The sequence below is a fragment of the Artibeus jamaicensis genome, unplaced genomic scaffold, assembly GCF_021234435.1.
Source record: "Artibeus jamaicensis isolate MK-2021 breed Jamaican fruit bat unplaced genomic scaffold, CSHL_Jam_final scaffold_1019, whole genome shotgun sequence".
Taxonomy (NCBI): Eukaryota; Metazoa; Chordata; class Mammalia; order Chiroptera; family Phyllostomidae; genus Artibeus; species Artibeus jamaicensis.
The window spans coordinates 35,951,366-35,971,448 of record NW_026522025.1 but is presented as its reverse complement, the minus strand read 5'-3'; the positions used below and the strand labels follow the sequence as shown (position 1 = coordinate 35,971,448).

Here is a 20,083-nt window from a genome sequence, read left to right as displayed (position 1 = left end):
TTTACTTCGCTGGAGTTACTTAATCGAGACATTTTTGCCTGTGCAGGCACAAATCCTGAGTGACTAGATTAAGAGACTGACTTCTTACACAGCTAAATAAGGACATTTAAAAAAAGATATCCTATTACCATAATTTAATATATACTTGTTATCCTCATCCAAAGACATGTTTATTGATTTTAGAGAGAAGGGAAGGGAAAGAGAAAGAGAGAGGGAGGGAGAGAAACATTCATGTGAGAGACATCGATTGGTTGTCTCTCATACAAGCCCCAACCAGGGACCAAACCCACAACTCTGGTCAGGCATGTGCTCTGACCAGGAATCAAACCCACGACCTTTTGGTTTATGGAAACACACTCCAACTGAGCCACACTGGCCAGAGTTCCGTAAGTTGATATTTTAACATTAAATATTTCAGTGAGTTTCGTATAATGAAAACTTACTACATTGTCCTTTTTACCTAGCAGTAGACTAATAGAAATTATAGTCTACCTAACAGCATTTGAGAATCTGAATCTCAGTGCACCCAACACGATCTAAGAGAAGAAATACCCACATTTCCTGGGTATCCTCACTGAATCTATAGACAAATGAAGTTTCAGAAGGTTAAACAACTTGCTCCAAATCTCATAGCTAATAACATCAGAGCTAAAATTCAAACCCAAGACAAGCCCAGGCTGGGTATCTCAGTTGTTTGGAACATGGCCCTCATATGCTAAGGTTGTGGGTTTGATCCCTAGTCAAGGTGTATATGAGAATCAACCAATGAATGCATAAATAAGTGGAACAACAAATCAGTGTTTCTCTCCCACCACCTGGCTGACTCAAAGCACGTACTAGTGACCCTTGCTACAAAAAGCTGTTCATCATAGGCTTTCTCAAGAGAGATGAGCGGGGTATATGTGGCCAGAGGAAAGTTAATGCAGAGTTAGGGCATCTGGAATTTGTTCAGATCTACATTCAGGGCTCCATCAAATCTGAGGGAAGCAGTGATAGAACACAGTCTGGCTAATGGGGTGTTTAAGGCTAGTGTAGGTTGGGCACTCAGTACAGGGTGGAGCAAAAGGAAGTCTACAGGTTTGAGTATGTGAAACACAGAGTTTATTCTTGCACTTTTGTTTATTAATTATTGCATTATTTTCGTATGAACAACTGTAAATCTACTTTTACCCCACCCTGTATTGAGGTTTCCATGACAGATGTCATACATGGCCTCATTGTCAACCATGAAGGCACAATTAGAGTGCTCCATGGTGGTGTGGGTGGTAAGGATGGAGTTGTAGGGCTCAACTACCGCTATGGAAACCTGGGGGGTTGGGTAAATGGAAAACTCCACCTTGGATTTCTTGCCGTAATCGACAAATAGACATTCCATCAGCAGGGAGGTGAACCCAGAACAAGTTTCCCCACCAAAGACATGGAAAACGAAGAAGCCCTGAAGACCTGTGTATCGGTCAGCAAGTTTCCAAATTTGGTCCAAAACGAGGTAAAAGATGTCCTTGCCAGTTGTGTAGTGCCTGCAGGTATAGTTTTTAGCAGCATTCTTCTTGCTTGTGATAAGCTACTCCAGGTGGAAGAGCTGGAGGCAGTTACCAGTGCAAACTTTATCAATGACTTTAGGTTTCAGTCCTACAAACACTGCCCTGGCACATGCTTGCCAGTACCTTACTGAAGAAGGTGTTGAAGAAATCATCTCCTCCCAGTGGTCTTGTCGCTTGTCAGTAGAGCTCCCAGCAGGCTTTGCCAATCCGGACATCAGCCTGGCCAACATGGATGGAGATGCACTCACACATGGCTATGGGTTAGCAGGTTGAGGTAGACAACAGGAGTAGACACCAGGCCCTGATTACTGTTCCCGACAAGTTAAGAGTCAAGGTAAGTAATGCACTCAAAGCTATTTCACCTTGAGGAGTTCTCAGGCATGACTGAAAGGTAATTCATGTAGCTAGATAGAGCACGGTGCCCTACAGCAAGCACTAAGTGGTAACATTATCATAGATCTATATCTACTGCCTGATCACCTTCATTCATGTAGGAGTGTAACCTCAGCCCACGACCTGACAATGTCCCTAGGAGGGGCATGTTTCACACTAAATTAGTCAGCTATCATTACCACATTGCCTCAGATCTTTTCCTCCTCTTGTGTCCCAAGGACTCAGGTCTCGAGGTGAACTCTGTCAATCAGGAGAGTGCCAGTGTTCCCAGTGGGGGTGAACTTTGGGTGCTCCCAGGGCTCCCAGTCCCCGCACTGAACAAGGCAGAGGAGAGGGGAGGGGCCCACCTCAAACCAGCTTGGCTGGGGTCCAGGGTCTCACCCAGTGCCTCTCCAATAGTTATATCACCTTGGCCTTTATCCTTGTGTCTGCAGAGGGAGCCAGTAGGTAGCAGATGCCATTCATTCCATCACCGCCACCCTGTTCTGCCTCCCTGTCCCTTACCCTGTGGAGGCTTCCCCTATATCCTGCTCTCAAGATTTGGTGGGTGGGCACAGGTCAAGTTCATACCCCCCTCCTATATTACTAGTGTTGGAGTAGTGACCAGTTCCATGGGAAGGGAACTAAAGGATAAGGGAAAGAAGAAGAATTATTTTTCACTATACACCCATTTTACAGTTTGAATGTTATACTAAGATCATAAAATGCCTGTTTAGGCCCTAACTAGTGTAGCTCAGTGGATTGAGTGTGAGCCTGTGAACCAAAGGATCATGGTTCAATTCCCCATCTGGACACATTTGCTCCCTCTCTCCTTCCCTTCACCTCTAAAAATAAATAAATAAAATCTTTTTTAGAAAATTCCTGTTGAGTAAATAAGTTTTTAAAAACAAAATTTAAATAACTTTAAAAATCATCCCAAGGAACCTACTGAACTGCCCAACCCTTAGAGATTCTTTTTTCTTTGAATGTGTATTAGACACCATTGGCAAGATTCTGGTCAAAATTGTTCTTTCTGTACCTGTCTATAGTCACTGTGGGTGGTCTGCTCTGAAGCCACTGAGCATGTCAAAGGAGAAGAGAGTTGGACAGTGGGAGAGAGGACAGGATTTAGAGCAGGGTGTTCACCCCACGGCCTGCAGGCTGCCTGGGACCCAGGGTGGCTGTGAATGGGGGCCAGCACAAAATCGTAAGTTTAATCAAAACACCATGAAGGGTTTTAATCAAAACACCATGAAGGGTTTTTTTTGTGATTATATGTCTCAATGTCACATAAAATAAATGTATGTACAATAATGTTTTTTTACTTAGGCATGTACATTTTCTATATTAGTGATCACAAACTTGGGACCTGTTCAGTGATTTTAAAAGATTATTGAAAGGGCTGCTACATAATTAGGGTTGTTATATGAGGAGCTTTTTGCTTATCTGTTGTGGTGGATATCACAAAAATTATGCACAGACCTTTTTTTTTTTGCTCGTTTTCCTTAGTGTTTGTGTATTCAGTGTGTGGCCCAAGACGACTCTTCTTCCAGTGTGGCCCAGAGATGCCAAAAGATTGGATGCCCCTGATTTAAAGTCAAGCCCACTTAAGTTTGAGTCCTGGCTCTAGCACTTACTGGCTTGAGCAGGATTCTTTTTTCTTTTTTTTAAAAAGATTTTATTTATTTATTTTTATAGAGAGAGGAAGGTAGGGAAAACTAGAGGGAGAGAAACATCGATGTGTGGTTGCCTCTCACATGCCCCCTACTGAAGACCTGGCCTGCAACCCAGGCTTGTGCCCTGACTGGGAATTGAACTGGTAATCCTTTGGTTTGCAGGCCAGCACTCAATCCACTGAGCCACACCAGCCAGGGCAAGTTGTGGATTTTAAATGAGATGATACATAGGTAGTCCTCACAAAGTAACCTGCATAGGAAAATAGTTACTAAATTGTGTCTCTATCATGTTTTGTGTGTGTGTGTGTGTGTGTGTGTGTGTGTGTGTGTGTGAGAGAGAGAGAGAGAGAGAGAATAAAAGAAGATAAAGTGCCTGGTGCTCAAAAATATTCATGTGCATTTTTAATATTACTTTTCCTCTAGGATCTTTTTCTTCCTGGAGAGATTCTTTATGGGGAACTCTCTCCTTTCTGGCCTTTTTAACTGCTCTCTGAATCATATAATCCACTCCTTTCTTTCTGGTCATTATAACAGTCTTATATGAAGAAATCAACCAGAATAGCAAAAAAGTGAGGACTCAAAACTTCTCTAAAGTTGGAAGATTCTTCGAAGTTTCATTAATCCATCCATCCATCCATCCATCCATCCATCCATCCATCCATCCATCCATCCATCTATCCATCCTTCCACTGAAAATGCTTGGTTCTGAAATTGTACAATGGACCAGCACAAATGTGGTACTTCCTCTCAGGGAGCTTCCAGTCAAATGTAGGAAGGCATGAACCCAAGTCTGTGTTGGGCTAAAACTTCTTTGCATTCCCAGACCCAGAAGTTTATAAGAAGTCTGCATTTGTGCTCACCAAATACCGCTATGTCTGAGCTGATTGTCCCCAGTATAGACTCCAGTTGAATGAATTACAGTTCTACAGACAACTGTGGGAGGGATAGCCCCTTTAATGCTGTACATTTAGGAATCAATCTTAATCTGTGGGAAATGATGCAATTCCTCAGAGTATGTATAATGTATAGCAAATTACTGGTTTCCTTATCGGAAGCTTTTTCAGGCTTCTTTACTCTCAGGCAAATGTTCACCCTACAGGTATACTAAAGGCTGAATGTAGCCAAGCAAGTGAATACATTTGGAAATAGCAAGGGGCCATCTGAATATGGGGCATGATAGCCACCGCTGCCGAGGGTGGGAAGGAGACCAAGCTCCTTTAGTGGCTTTAGTGTGGGTTTCTATGACTGAAGCTAGATGAAGGTACATCTCATCCACTCAGCCAATTGATAGTGACAGAGCACCCCTCAATGCCAGGTGCTGGGACCCATGCCTGAATTAGAGAGACAAGTCTCTCCAGCCAGAAAGAAAGGGCTCTATGAGCAATTACACAGGGCATGCTGGCAAAGCAGAGGACCTTCACCTATGTTGCCTGAATTTACCCAAAGTGGACTTAGACAGGGTGTTCTTTGTCTATAGCTATGGTGCTCTAATTGTCCACAGCGTTGGTCAGAAAGGCAGCATGATGGAAAGGGGGCACAAGGAGTCGGAAACACATGGGGTCCAGTCAGAGCACCTGATGACACATCATTGCGCCTCTCTTAATCTCAGACTTTTCAGTATTAAAGGAAGGATTTAAAAAAGGAAAAAAGGATATCTAAGAATGCACCAGTAGAAGCTCTGATCTAGGAGTCAGAGAACTGTCTTGGCCATGTGGGCCCTCCTGCACTCTGAGGTTTCCTTGGCTGGCTCTTACACACACACACACACACACACACACACACACACAATTGCCCCAATGTCCTCAAAGAGAGGACACAGCAGTCACTTTCTTCCAGTCCTGTCTGACAGCCCAGTGTTACTAGATGTCAGCTAGGGATCTCCTTGACCCTCAAAATCCAGGTAAAATGGTCTAGCATCTGTCCATAAATCATGTTCCAATTCCCATAAGCTGTGGAAGCTGGAAGCCCTCCTGAATATTTCTTAGAACCCAGGGGAGTGGTGGAGCAATGTCCTTCTTCTCAGCCCTCTGGCTCCTAAACTCTGAGGTACCGGGCAGGGGACCCCCATTTCCTAAGTTTTTCATTGCCACTGCAAATGCCACATCCTAATACACGTGCCCATGAGTGCTTCTATCACCTGGACTCCAGAGCAAGAGACTGTGTCATATTTGTTTTCCTAACCCTAGTACAAATACACCTGGTACGTAGTAGGTGTTCCATATTATTAGGTGAACAAATAAAAGGAAGAAAGAAATAATGTCAAAGGTGTCACTGAGATTACATTGAAGGCAGGTCAAGGCTAGCTAAGGAGAAAAATATATTAAAGTCAATAAACGTTGCTTCTCATCCAGGATCATTCCTGCCATGCCTGCTCTGGTCTCCTTTGGGGCTGTAAGGACACAACTACAGGCTGTTAAGACACTAACCGGCAACGACATTGTTAATTCATAGTTCAACACATTTGCTCCCCTGGCTCAGCCTATTTGCTTTAAGAGGCTTTCTGCACCTCTGCCCCACCTTCCCAACTGGATGGAATAATGTAAGTCCTTCCCACCTGGCTACTCCTCAGTTTGCCAGCCCCAAAACTGATTGCACAGCTCTCTAGCTGGACTAAAGACCTTTGTATAAAACCTGGTTCCAGAAACATAGGAAGAGTCAGTAAATGTTTGCAAAATGAATAAACAATGAAAAAATAGAGTGCGGGTGCAGTAATTTTGAAGATCAATGAGCAAAAATGGTAGAAATGCTTATAAGCAAATGAAAGGGGAAAGTAAAAAAATTTTAACAGAAGGAAAGGTGGAATGTGAATGTTCAGCAGTATTAGATAGATAACTCATTTGGCAAAGCATGCTGAGGAAGAACTGGGTTTTCTAACCACAAACCCATGGTGCCTTTATCATCTCCGTCACATTATTTTTGTTTATGTTTTTCAGCCCGTTGGGAATTACAACATCAGTTCATTGTTTGCTGGGTTTCATAAATCTCACTTGCCATCAAGAACATTCCATGAGGAACATATAATAATTGCTTTTTATATATCCAAGAATTTAAATTATATTTTGTTTTGCAAATTTTATGACATCCCTTAGAGATAACTGGAAACACCTGGGGATGTTGCGAAACTAGGCTTAAGAATGGCCAATCTTCACCATGTGCTCAGCTGGGCGCTGCTGTTAAGAAAGAACATGTAGTTCCTACTTCCCTGCTGGTGGTGTTCTTTGCTTGTGCTTCAGCTCCGGTGCTTAAATTCTGAGTCAACTCAGCTGGAACCTGAGGACAAATGGCGGGATGGTCGAAATTATTAAGGAGTCAAAAAACTATGCAGAAGTAAGTCCTTTTTTCAGAGTTGTCCATTAATTTAGGTGAAGAGTTTTGACTTCAGTTATCAAACTTTTTTTTTATTCTATACTTGGCTGTGCATAGACCTGCGGCATCCAAAACTGGAATTACCAGTCACTTACAGCTACTGAGCACTTGAAATGTGGCTCCTGCTGATCTTGAAGACTTAGTAAAAAATAAAAACCAAACAAAAAACCTCATTACTAGTTTTAACATTGATCACATTAAAACAATACTTTACTAATATATTGATTAAATATACTATATTGTAAAAATTAATTTCACCTGTTTCCTTTTACTTTTTTAATGTGGCTACTAGAAAAATTTATATGACATATGTGGTTTGCATTATATGTCTGTTGGGCAGCTCTGGTGGAGATAGTGCCTCTATACATTCAGTAGACGAAAAGCGTAAAGGTTGGATCGCTGACAGTGAAAGGAGATTTTATTCTGGGGGGAAAAGATAGTTTATTTCAGATGAAAGCAAAACTTTGCTTGAATTATAAATTCTGCCATAATTTCCATTTGACAGTGAAATCTACTAATGAGCAAATGCTCAGAGTTTATAATGATGAAAATCACTTCTGTATTACAGCATTATTGGGTGCAGTAAATGTATCAAGCTGTCTTTTCCTCCTGAATGAAACACTACACCTAAACCTTTGGATTATCATGATTGCCTTAAATATGTTCCTCCATCATCTCTGGACTGTGAGCTCGGTGGGGACAGAGACATTGTGTTAATCATCTGTTAAAATGACTAGCCATCCTGGTTTTCCCAGGACATGGGACTTTCAGTGCTAAAACCAGGATGGTTCCTAACAGGATCTGATTGGTCACCCTAGTGGTGAAAAAATACTACAAACACTTCAATATTCCCTGTGCTTGACATGTAATAAGTATTCACTCAATAAAAGCTAGTTAAACTTGTACTAAATACAGTGAACTTGTGCTAAATTTTTTCCCATTTGTTTACAGACCTTCCTGATTGAACTAACCAAAGTGTCTTCTAAATCAAAGAAGGATTAGTATGAGGTGTATTTTGGTTTTTTTTATTTCTGTTCTTTGGGGGAATTCTGTATTTTTAATGTATATTTTGATTATGCTATTACAGTTGTCCTATTTATTTTCCCTTTGCCCTCTCTACCCAGAGAGGGCAAAATTCCCTCCAGCATTCCCCCTTCCTTAGTTCATGCCCATGGGTTGTACATAAAAGTTTTTTGGCTTTTTCATTTCCTATAGTATTCTTAACCTCCTCCTGTCTGTTTTGGACCTACCACTTATGCTACTTATTTCTTGTACCTTTTCCCCCATTCTCCCCTCTCCCTGTTCCCCACTGAAAACCTGCACGTGATCTCCATTTCTGTGACTCTGTTCCTGTTCTAGTTGTTTGCTTAGTTCATTTTTGTTTTTGTTTTTTTTAGGTTCAGTTGTTGATAGTTGTGATTTCGTTATTATTTTACTGTTCATAGTGTTGATCTTCTTTTTCTTAGGTAAGTCTTTTTAATATTTCATTTAATAAGAGCTTGGTGATGATGAACTCCCTTAACTTGACCTCATCTGAGTAGCACTTTGTCTGCCCTTCCATTCTAAATGAAAGCTTTGCTGGATAGAGCAATCTTGGATGTAGGTCCTTGCCTTTCATGACTTGGAATACTTCTTTCCAGCCCCTTCTCACCTGCAAGGTTTCTTTTGAGAAATCAGCTGATAGACTTATGGGAACTCCTTTGTAGGTAACTCTCTTCTTTTCTCTTGCTGCTTTTAAGATTCTCTCCTTATCTTTAACCTTGGGTAATTTAATTATGATGTGCCTTGGTGTGGCCCTCTTTGGGCCCAATTTGTTTGGAATTCTCTGTGCTTCCTGGACTTGTATGTCTATTTTCTTCACCAAATTGGGAATGTTTTCTTTCTTTCTTTTTTTTCAAATAAATTTTGAATGTCTTGCTCTTCCTCTTCCTCTTCTCCTTCTGGCACCCCTATGTCCCAGAGGTTGCTAAGCTGCTCATTTTTAAAAATTCTTATTTCTTCTTTCTGTTCCGGGTGAATGTTTTTTTTCTTTCTTATATTCCAAATTGTTGATCTGAGTCCCAGCTTCCTTCCCTTCACTGTTGGTTCCCTGTATGTTTTTTTTTTAATTTCACTTTGTATAGCCTTCACTTCTTCCTTTACTCTGTAGATGTACTCAATCATTTCTCTGAGCATCCTCATTACCATTGTTTTGAACTCTGCATTCAACAAGTTGGCTATCTCCTTGTCACTTAGTTCTTTTTCTGGAGTTTTTTTTCCATTGTCTTATTTACCTCTTTATTTAAATTTGTATTTTATTGTATTTTTGCCATCACCATTTCTTTTTTTCTTAAAAGACGTATTTATTTATTTATCTTTAGAGAGGGAGGAGAGAGGGAGAGAAACATCAATGTATGGTTGCCTCTAGTGCGTCCCCTGCTGGGAACTGGCCTACAACCCAGGCATGTGCCCTGACTGGGAATCGAATCAAGATACTCTTGTTCGCAGGCCCGTGCTCAATCCACTGAGCTACACCAGCCAGGGCTTCTTTTTAAAAAATATATTTTATTGATTATGCCATTACAGTTCTATTTCCCCCCTTCATTCTCCTCCACCCTGCACACCCCTCCCCCACCATTTCCCCCTTTAGTTTATGACCACGTGTCTCACGTTTTTTAGATTCTATATTTCCCATACTATTCTTGCCTTTCCCCTATCTATTTTCTATCTACAGTCTATGCTACTTATTTTCTGCACCTTTCCCCACTTCTCCTTCTCCCATTCCCCTGTTGCTAACCCTCCATGTGATCTTCATTTCTATGGTTCTGCTCCTGATCTAGCCATCCTCTTAGTTTGTTTTTGTTTTAGGTGTGGTTCTTAATAACTATGAGTTTGCTGTCCTTTTACTGTTCATGTTTTTTATCTTCTCGTAGAAACTCATTTCTATGTTTCTACTCCTGATCTAGCTGTCCTTTTAGTTTACTTTTGTTTTAGATGTGGTTGTTAATAACTGTGAGTTTGCTGTCCTTTCACTGTTAATCTTTTTATCTTCTTTTTCTTCGGTAAGTTCCTTTAACATTTCATATAGTAAGGGCTTGGTGATGATGAAGTCCTTCAATTTGATCTTATCTGAGAAGCACTTTATCTGTCCTTCCATTCTAAATGAAAGCTTTGCTGGATAGAGCAATCTTGGTTGTAGGTCTTTGGATTTCATGACTTAGAATACTTCTTTCCAGCCCCTTCTTGCCTGTAAGGTCTCTTTTGAGAAATCAGCTGACAGTCTGATGGGGACTCCTTTGTAGGTGACTGTCCCCTTATCTCTTGCTGCTTCTAGAATTCTCTCCTTCATTTTAATCTTGGCTAATATAATTATGATGTGCCTTGGTGTGTTTCTTCTTGTGTCCAACTTCTTTGGGACTCTCTGAGCTTCCTGGATTTCCTTGAAGTCTATTTCCTTTGCCAGATTGGGGAAATTCTTCTTTATTATTTGTTCAAATAAGTTTTCCACTGGTGGCTGTTCCTCTCCCCCTTCTGGTACCCCTATAATTCGGATGTTGGAACGTTTAAAGATGTCCTAGAGGTTCCTAAGCCTCTCCTTATTTTTTTGAATTCTTGTTTCTTCATCCTTTTCTGTTTAGTCATTTTTTCCTCTTTCTCGTCCACTCCTTTGATTTGAGTCGCAGTTTCCTTTCTATTACTATTGGTTTCCTATGCATTTCCCTTCATTTCAATTAGTTTAGCCTTCATTTGTTCCTCTAATTTGTGACTAAAATCAACCAGTTCTGTGAGCATCCTGATGACCAGTGTTTTGAACTGCACATCTGAAAGTTTGGCTATTTCTTCATGGCTTAGATTTATGGGCTCTGGGGCTCTGAGTTGTTCTTGAGCCATAGTTTGATCTGTTTGTGTCTGTTATGTACAAGGAGGTGTTCACCAGGGCGGGGCTACCCAGGTCGCTAGTTTGTGATGCTGTATGTGGGGGTGAGGTCAGAGAAGGACAATGGTGGTCCCCTCTGCCACTTTCTGCCACTGGGGCCTGCACAGTCTGTCTCACCACTTCTCTCCTTCACAGGTTTATCTGCACTCGAATGTGTGACCACGATCAGCCCTCAGTGGGTCCGCCCACTACTTCACACCTGGGATCTGCCCACTGCTGCTGCGTGCCTGGGTTGTGTGCCTGGGTTGGTCTGGTGGATCTTTTCTGCCCCACCCCGCTCTGCTGCTGGCTCTGCCCCTCTTACCGGTTTGGCTGAAGGGTTCGTTATTGTCAGACTTCCAGATAGTTCAATTTTCTGTGGTTTGGCTGCGTTTTTGTTGCTAAAACTTTGTTGTTTTTAAACTTGGTTGTGTGAGAAGGTGCAGTGCTTCCACCTACACCTCCATCTTGGAGGAAGTCCTCTTTTTCTGGAGTTTTGATCTGCTCTTTCATTTGGGCTGTATTTCTTTGTCTCCTCAATTTGTCGGTGCACCTGTTACATTGTAAGGGCAGAACCTTAGGTATTCATCAGGGTGGGGCAACCTGCTTCGCTGTGGCAGTCTATGTGGGGGTGGGGTCAGGGAGGGAACAATGCCCCTTGCTCAGCACTAGCCCAGCTTGCTCAGCACTAGCCCCACTTTCAGTAGCTTCCTCAGCTTCCCACAAGTGATTGGCACCCTTCCAATCACTTCCAGTAGTAGTTGCCCTGCTACTGATTTTCTGAGAGGGTACATTTGTATACACTCTATGGTCCCTGGGCCCCTCCAACAGACTCTCCTGTGAGATGGCAGATTCTCCCACCACTGCAACTCCCACAGGTTTTTACAGCCAGAGGTTATAAGACTTTATTCCTGACACTGGAGCCCTGGGTTGCACCATCTGCCTTGAGGCTGGGATTACTCACTCCCCTGTTGTCCCTCCTGGTTTTTATCTGCACACAGATGTGGGACCACCCATTCTGCCAGCCACCACTGCCTCACCACTATGTGTCCTTTCCACCTCAGCTGCCCATCTCCACCCTTCCTACCAGTCCAGAGAAATGTTTCTTCTTTAACTCTTTGGTTGTCAGACTTCCATACAGTTAGATTTTTCTGGCAGTTCTGTTGTTTTGGTTGTTTTTAGATTTTGTTGTTATCCTTCTTATGGTTATACAAGCAAGTGAAGCATTTCTACCTATGCCTCCATTTTTGTCAGAGTTTTTTTGTTTTTGTTTTTTAAATAACATAACAATTGACAAGAAACTAGTATAATTGGTATTCCCTTCCCAGGCATCAGCACTGAGAGAACTATCTTTTGTCTCTGTCAATGGACCTTCATCTCTTCCCCTTGGCCCACCCCACCAATTCCACCAAGCTCCAACCTGCTCCTGATGACTTAAGGGGCCCCAGCCATTGCCAGGGACCATACTCATGTCCCCTTTACTACTCCTGGCCAGGGGCGACAGCTAGTTGTTTGGACTGAAGGAGTTCTAATATACGTATATTTGTCAAGCAAAAACAATACATTTGTGTGTTTGAGGTGGGGGAGGAGCTGGGAGAATATGGGAAAGACTGGGGAGTTAAAGGTAAGAAAGAAAAATTTCCTGATTGACTACTGGAGTATATATATTTATTTATATATTTATATGTCTCTCTCTACATATATAATTTATATGTATTAGTATACATGGTACCTAGATTCTATGAGATCAGTTCAGAAACTTTTCCACAATAGAGACAATTTCACGAGTGGTTAAAGAGCCTGGGCTTCAGAATCAGTCTTAGGTTTATTTTCTATTTTTTTAATCTTAACTTTTAAAATATTTTATTTATTTAATTTTTTAGAGAGAGGGTATTGGAGGGAGAAAGAGAGGGAAAGAAACATCCATTAGTTGCTTCTTGAATGCATCTAGACCAGGCTCAGGCCCACAACCCAGGCCTGATTGGGAATTAAATCAGCGACCTTTCACTTTTCAGGATAATGCCCAACCGGCTAAACCACACCAACAAGGGCTCTGTCCTAGGTCTAAATCCTGGCTCTGTAAGTTGCTGAACTTCTCTGTAAGTGGTAACAAAAGTGCTTACCTCATAGGCTTATTCTGAAGAGTAAATGAGCTGATGGATGTAAAGTGCTTTGTGCAGTTCCTGGCACATAGGAAGTAATGGATGTAAGCGTCAACCACAATTATACTGCCACTCAAGGGCAATAGAAAGAGTTGATACAAGGAAAGAACATGAACTTTGGAGTCAAACCTGGAAATATTTCTGTTCAGATCCATACAATTGTGGTCTCAGACAAGTAATTTAATCTCTCTGTGATTGGTAAGGTAGAACTCTGCCCTGTAGGATTGCTATGAAAATTAAATGGGACATATAAGTATAGTGTCCAGCACATGGAAATCAATCAAGATAATTGGAAAGATCCTTTCTGTGTTCAGCTCATCTTTTTCTCCAATCTAAGCCTGAGAGGCCAGCAAATTTCCTGTTACCCAGCACATCCCCACCCCCGCCCCCTGCAACCCATGTCTACTACCTCTGAAATGTTAAAATACTGCCTAGCACTCAAGATCTAGCCAGAGGCCACCTTCTCAAATGTCCTTTCCGGCAGAGAAGGTAGCTCTCTCCTTAACCAATTATCCCCTCAATTAATCCATTCTAATGCATCTAATTGCATTGCTCATGTATAAATTCATCGTTCTACATCAGTAGTTCTTCAAAATGGCAACAGAGAAAAATGATAATACAGTGAGTTTCATAAACCAATGCATATATTTCTTCTCCTTTTTGAAATTAGTGCTAAAAGTTCCTTGTTCTACACAAGTATGGTGATAATAAGTGCTACTTACTAAGTTTCAATGTCCTTACTTGGCAAAATAAAAAGTAGGCAGTTCTATGCTGATCACCAAAATGTTTTTGGTTTTATTTATTTTTTGTTATTTTACTGATTGGACAAAAAAAATACACACACACCCATACCATCTAGGAACTACTTTATAGTGTACAGTAGAGAGAAAGGAAATGGAGAAGGAGAGGTACAAAAGGGGCTGGTCAGAATCTGAGTCTCCATGTGATCACCTTCTGCTGGTTGAACGGGGGCCCCAATGAGTCTATCCAGATGCTCACCAGGCACTCACATAAAACAGGCTACAGTTAAAAGTACATTCATTTGCTAGAATCAGTGAATGATCATGTCTTTCTAATTCCAAGTGACAACAGGTAAGACTGGCTCCACCAGTTTTAAAGCAATGATTTCCAAACTTCAATGTTTGAAGTTAGTTAAACTCTGGAGTCTGTGGCCCACCCCCAGGGGCTCTGAGTTAGTCCATCTGGGGCATCTGCATTTTAAATTAGCTTCCTGGGAATTGCTAATGCAGGTGGTCCTCAGGCCAGCCAGACACTGCAAACACCAATACTGACCATTCTGCTCTCTCCTGCATATCTAAAAGCTCACCCTCCCCTCACTTCTATCCTCTTCCCTAATATTGCATCTGCTTTCACATCTGTGCCACTCTCAGGTGTCCATATGATTTTTTCCTTCTTGGAACCTTAGTGGTGATAGGGTCTGAGGTGGGTAAATTCCCCTGAATCACAGTGAACTCTTATTTCAGTTTTTGACAGCCTATTCAAAAGTCACAAATATTGTTTGTCCCTAGGTCCTGAGACAAAGCAGCATGCCTTCTACCTCCCCCATCACATCTTCCAGTTCACTTCCTGTGAGAGGCAACTGCATTTCCTTTGCACCAGTGGTGCTATGTGAGAAGCAGTAGCATTCTGTTCCTTAGGGTAGGTGCTTACGAGTTTGTTGATGATCAACTATCTGAATTCAGTACAACCAGGTTTCCAGATGCCACAGGAAAAAAAAAATGTGGCTAAGAGAATCTACCTAATCTAGTTAATTTAGAAAAAGCAGAGAGAAGCTTATGTGGAAAATGGCTCTTTTGTTTTATCAAAATCACTAATTGCACTGACTTCATCTTCAGCCCACATCCATGACATTTATGCACTTTCTTGTTTTAATCACCACTTAGTGTTGCAGTCAGATTTTAATCATCTCTCCAAAACTTTTGTCCACTATTCAGGCAAAGAGTCCCCAAAGAAAGAGAAAATAACGTTGAGTGTGTGTGTGTGTTGGGGTGGGGAGGGGCTTTGGCAGCATGCATCCTGGTGTTTATTCAGAATGGCAAAGACTTTTGAATAGAATTCACAGGTGGAAAAATCTCTCAAAGGGGTTGATATACCAAATGCCAGCTAGGGCCCAGCCTCACTCCTAATGGACTTCAGTTTCTGGAGAAGTGAATTTTAAGGTCCTAGGAACAAAGCCAGATTTGGTAAGCTTAAGGATAGTTAAAGCAAAGAAGAATTGCTTTGCACACAGAAGAATTGAGAGAGGAAGCATGCGAGTGAGGAGCGTGGGGGAAGGGTGTTTATTCCTGTTTGAAAGAACAGAAAAGGACCATATTTTGCTTTTTAATTTTTTTCTTTTTTTTTAAATTTTGGTGTAAGGCAGATGGACTGTTGATTGACACTAAGTAAATCCTTGAATAAATGAGTCTCGCTTGCACTGGTGAGGGGATGGTGAGGAGGGAGCAAGGGATGGTGGGAAGTGGCTCGTGCATATGGAACAGATAACTTTTTAAAGAAAGGGGGATTAAAAGCAAGAACCCAGGGCATTTAATAACTGGCATTTTATTTTTGCCTCATGTGGATTATTGGGGATTATCAGCTAAAAGCAAGAGCTGAGTCTGGTGTAACTGTTTGACTCACCCTTTCTGTCCTCTCATTTAGAACCTTCTGTCTCTTCCATGGCTTGCACTTGGTTAACAACAGACAGATCTGGAGTGCGAAAAAAGTTTTCCTATAAATGGAAGGCTCTCCACAACCAACCTTTCCTAAAGAACAGGGATGGGTTTTAGGGTCAAATTCAACCTCTATAAAATCATAAAGCGCAATTGAAAGGATTAAAAAGTAGATCCATAAAAGACTTTTGCAGCAACTGCAGTGGCCTAAAGCTCCAAGCTGTGGAAGCTCAGGAGAGCCGGTCAGTGGCAGACTGCGGGCTGCAACCCGGGCCTCTGCAGAGAGTTCCAGGTCGTCGCTGCACCATGTCCTCTCTGTAGGTCGTCAGTGACTCCTGCTTATGAATCAGGCAAATGCTTATGCTTTGCCTCAAACATTACATATCATCTGACAGAGAAGCTATATTTCAAAAGGAAAGGTCTTTCCTTGGCCTTTGTGGAACCAAAAGGAAAGGACATTCTAAACTGAAGACCAGCATGGGGAAGTTTTAGCCTCCTAAGAAGTTTAGTCTGGTTAACAAAACAAACAAGCGAGCAAAACAGAACCAGAGACACGGAAATAAAGGGCAAACTGACAGTAACCAGCAGGGAGGAGGATAAAGGGAGAAAGAAGGGGAAGGGTCATCAAGGAACAGGTATAAAGGACCCACAGACAAAGACAGCGGGGTTGGGGGGAGGATTGAATGTGGGTGGTGGGGGTGGGTAGGGCAGGAGAGAGTAATGGAGGGAAAATGAGGACAACTGTAATTGAACAACAATAAAAAAAGCTTAGTTTGAGATTATCTGAGGTTAAAAATATCACAGTAGTCTCAGGAATGATGACCTCATGGAAAATAGTGATGGGCTTTGGAGCTAATTCCAAAGTGTGGATTCTAGTCCTGATTCAGCTACTCAAGGGTAGTTTGACCTGAAACAAAGTATTTAAGTCCTCTAAATCTAGTATTTTTATTTATACAACAGGAATAACAACATCTCTCTCGGGGTGTGAGTACTTACGGCATAATACACTGAAATCTCCTTCCTGCAGTATATAAATGTTCAATAAATATTATTTTTATTTCCTGCTCCCTGTACTTTTCTTCCACCCACCCACCACCAAACTCCTTACCCACAGAAACTTCTCGCTGCTGCTGTGCCTTGATGCCTCAGGAGGTTATTTCAGCATCACAGGAGAGTAATTTGGTGAAACCCACTCACATCAAGGGATGTTAACAAACACATTGGCAAGGCCTGCAAGCTCTGAGGGCAACTGTTCAGGTGGTAAGCGTGATTTGCACTTAGTCTGAAGTATATCATCACCAGAGAAACTGCCTCCCAGTCTTGGTTTAGGTCCAGCTAGAAACAAGAGAGAATGTGTCCCCAGGGAGTCTGTAGTCAGAGGGTAGAGAGCTGGTCAAGAGAAAGCAGCAAATGAGATGAAGGCGGGGTGGGGGTGGGGTAGAGCCTGGAGGAGGCAGAGAGTTAAGTCGGGAAGGCATCCAGGCCAAGGGATGAGCCAGCGGGGAGGACGAGGAGGAAGTTTTGATTCCAGAGGTAGAGTGAAGTCAGAGGAGGGGCAGGACTCTATGGGTGTCTCCAGGAGTTCTGTGGCAGGGACATGGGGACAGCAATCTTGCTAAAAGTGTGTTTTAAAGCTATGTTTATATAGCACTGTGTATTGATAAAGTTAATTCCTAACCTGAGACCCCCAAAATGGAGGTCACCCCAGTGGCCCAGCCCCATTACAAATCTAAACCCAAGACAGCCTGAACTGAAGGGAAATACCTCACTGTCAACTTCGCTTTAGCTAGCACGCCTCACCCTAGAAAACAGTAGCTGCTAGCCTTATTGGAAAGCTCTGACCTTGCAGCCAGCCAAGCCGAGTCTCCCGATGACTTCTGCTCACTCTGGGCCCAAAATCCTGCAGGAAGAGTGTGCTTTGCTGCTTGCGAGACACTGTCCCCCCAACCCATGCATTGTTTTCCCCTTGAATAAAAGACATCAAACTTGACTAAATTATTTTTGTTTGGTCATTTCTGACAGTATAAAAGTGGGAAAAATTGTCAATTAAACCTAACAAAGATGATGAGAGAAGTAATGGCGAAGTTTAAGGAGGAAAATGAGGGGCAGGGTAGCAAGTCCAGTGATGCTGAGACAGGAGATGGGAAAATGAGCCAGCTCAGTAGGAGAGAGGTGGAACAGGGGTCGGGGCCTTGAGCACAAGGAGGAATTTGGCCTGAGAATCTGTATTTTTTTTAAAGCTTCCCCAAGGATTCGGTCTGGGAGCTTGTCCATGAGTGGTGTCATGTTCTGCATGACTGTGAGCCAGCAGCGCCATCCGCCAGGTCTCTGGCTTTTTCTCTCATTGTTATGTAAGCCCATGCCCTGCTCACAGTTTTCTCTTCTGCAGGGACATGGCTGGAAAGTAGGAAAAGAAAATTTGCAAAATTAAAATGCATAAATTTTAAAAATTGTTATTCTATTACAGTTGTCCCTATTTTACCCCTTTGTCCTTCTCCACCCAGCCTACCGCCCCCCACAGTCAATTCCCACACTGTTGTCCATATCTATATTCATGCATGTTCGTCGACTAGTCCCTTCCCCTTCTTTCCACCATTACCTTCCTCCCCCCTCCCCCACTCTGGCCAATGTCAGTCTGTTCCATGCTTCCATGTCTCTGGTTCTGTTTTGCTGGTTAGTTTATTTTGTTCATTAGATTCCTGTTATAGTCGAAATTATATGGTATTTGTCTTTCACCAACTGGCTTTTTTCACTTAGCATAATATTTTCCAGTTCCACCCATGCCATCAAAAAAGGTAGGAATTTTTTTCTTTCTGCTGCATAGTATTCCATTATGTAAATGTACCACAGTTTTTTGATCCAGTCATCTACTGATGGGCACTTAGGCTGTTTCTAGCACTTGGCTATTGTAAATAATACTGCGATAAATATTGGGGTGTATAAGTTCACTTGAATTGGTGTTTCAGGATACTTAGGGTATATTCCCAGCAGTGGAATTGCTGGGTTGAAAAGTAGGTCCATTTTTAATTTTTTGAGGAAATTTCATACTGTTTTCCACAGTGGCTGCACCAGTCTGCAATCCCAGCAACAGTGCACTAGGGCTCCCTTTTCTTCACAATCTCACTGGCACTTGTGGTTTGTTGGTTTATTAATGAGGGCCATTCTGACAGGTGACATCTCATTGTGGTCTTAATTTGCATCTCTCTGCAAATTAACATAGACAAAAGATAAAAGATGCTGTTGAGCATCTTTTCATATGTCTATGGGCTATCTGTATGCTTAACTTTATGTCAGATATGACTCAGCTCATATTTTGTTATATATAAGTTATAGTCAAGTATTTAAAATTCTGTTCTTCAGTTTTCATCAATACAATGGGCATATAATAATAGTATTATACTTTTTGCATAGGTAATTCTTTAATCTATGCTTGACATTATTGGGAATAAATATAATGTTATATGTAAAGAACTACATAAGGGCCCTGGCTCACAGTATGACAATATAATGTTATGAATGATGTTTTTAATGATAATGAAGATGAAGACAATGACCGTGACAGCATACATTTCCCAAGTAATAGATTGAAGATTTCTCTGTATACTAAGCACTTATGACATTGATACTCTTCTCTCTAAAGTACAGTGGCATGTCATTCCCAAGCCAAACCACAGCTCTTTGTAAATAGTCTCCTACCTGTATGGCCTGGTGTGACTGGGGAGGATGCGTCATGTGCTCTCAAATCACAAAGTACACCAAGAGCTTTCACACCCATAATCTTCCAGGTAGGCAGTGAAGGCAGAGCAATGTAATGAAGAGTACCAGAGGAGTAAGGCTTGAGTCCCTGTGATTTCCAACAAGTTTTTTAACCTTTTTAAGGCTCAGTTTGCTCATCAGTGAGTCAGGAGAGAATTCCTGCTTTGTGGAACCCACAGTCTTATGGGAACCAAAAAGAGACTTGTATGTCCAAGTGCTAAACCACAATGCCCGCAAACAAGTATCTGATCTGCCCTTATTTTTGGAGCTAAGGAAACTAACATTGACAGAAATGACCCGACATGTCCACACTCTCTCAGTTTACAAGAGGGAGAAGCAGGACAGGAAATTGGGTAAGTGTGCCTTTCTTCACACAGCATAGCTTCCTGAACTGCTAACATTCCCTGCAGGCCCTTCACCCCACAGGCAAAGTAAGGAAAGACTCAGGTCACACAGACCCCTGTGGTCAGGGCTTTGTAAAGCAGATTCCACCAATAGATCACTGCATTCTGGGACCCATAGGTCAGGCTATCACCTCCCTGTGGGAAGTGTGGCTTCCTCTATCAGCCTCTGTGCCAAGCCAAAGCTATAGGGGCTATTTCCCTCTTTGCTACATTCCAATTTATACTAAGGCAGTGAGGTG

The 20,083-nt window shown here is 42.1% G+C and overlaps 1 pseudogene; it reads right to left on the bottom strand.

Moving 5' to 3' along the window:
* Positions 1-492: 492 nt before the first annotated feature.
* LOC119056108 (tubulin alpha-1C chain-like) lies at positions 493-1,793 on the bottom strand (annotated as a pseudogene).
* Between the last annotated feature and the right edge of the window lie 18,290 nt (positions 1,794-20,083).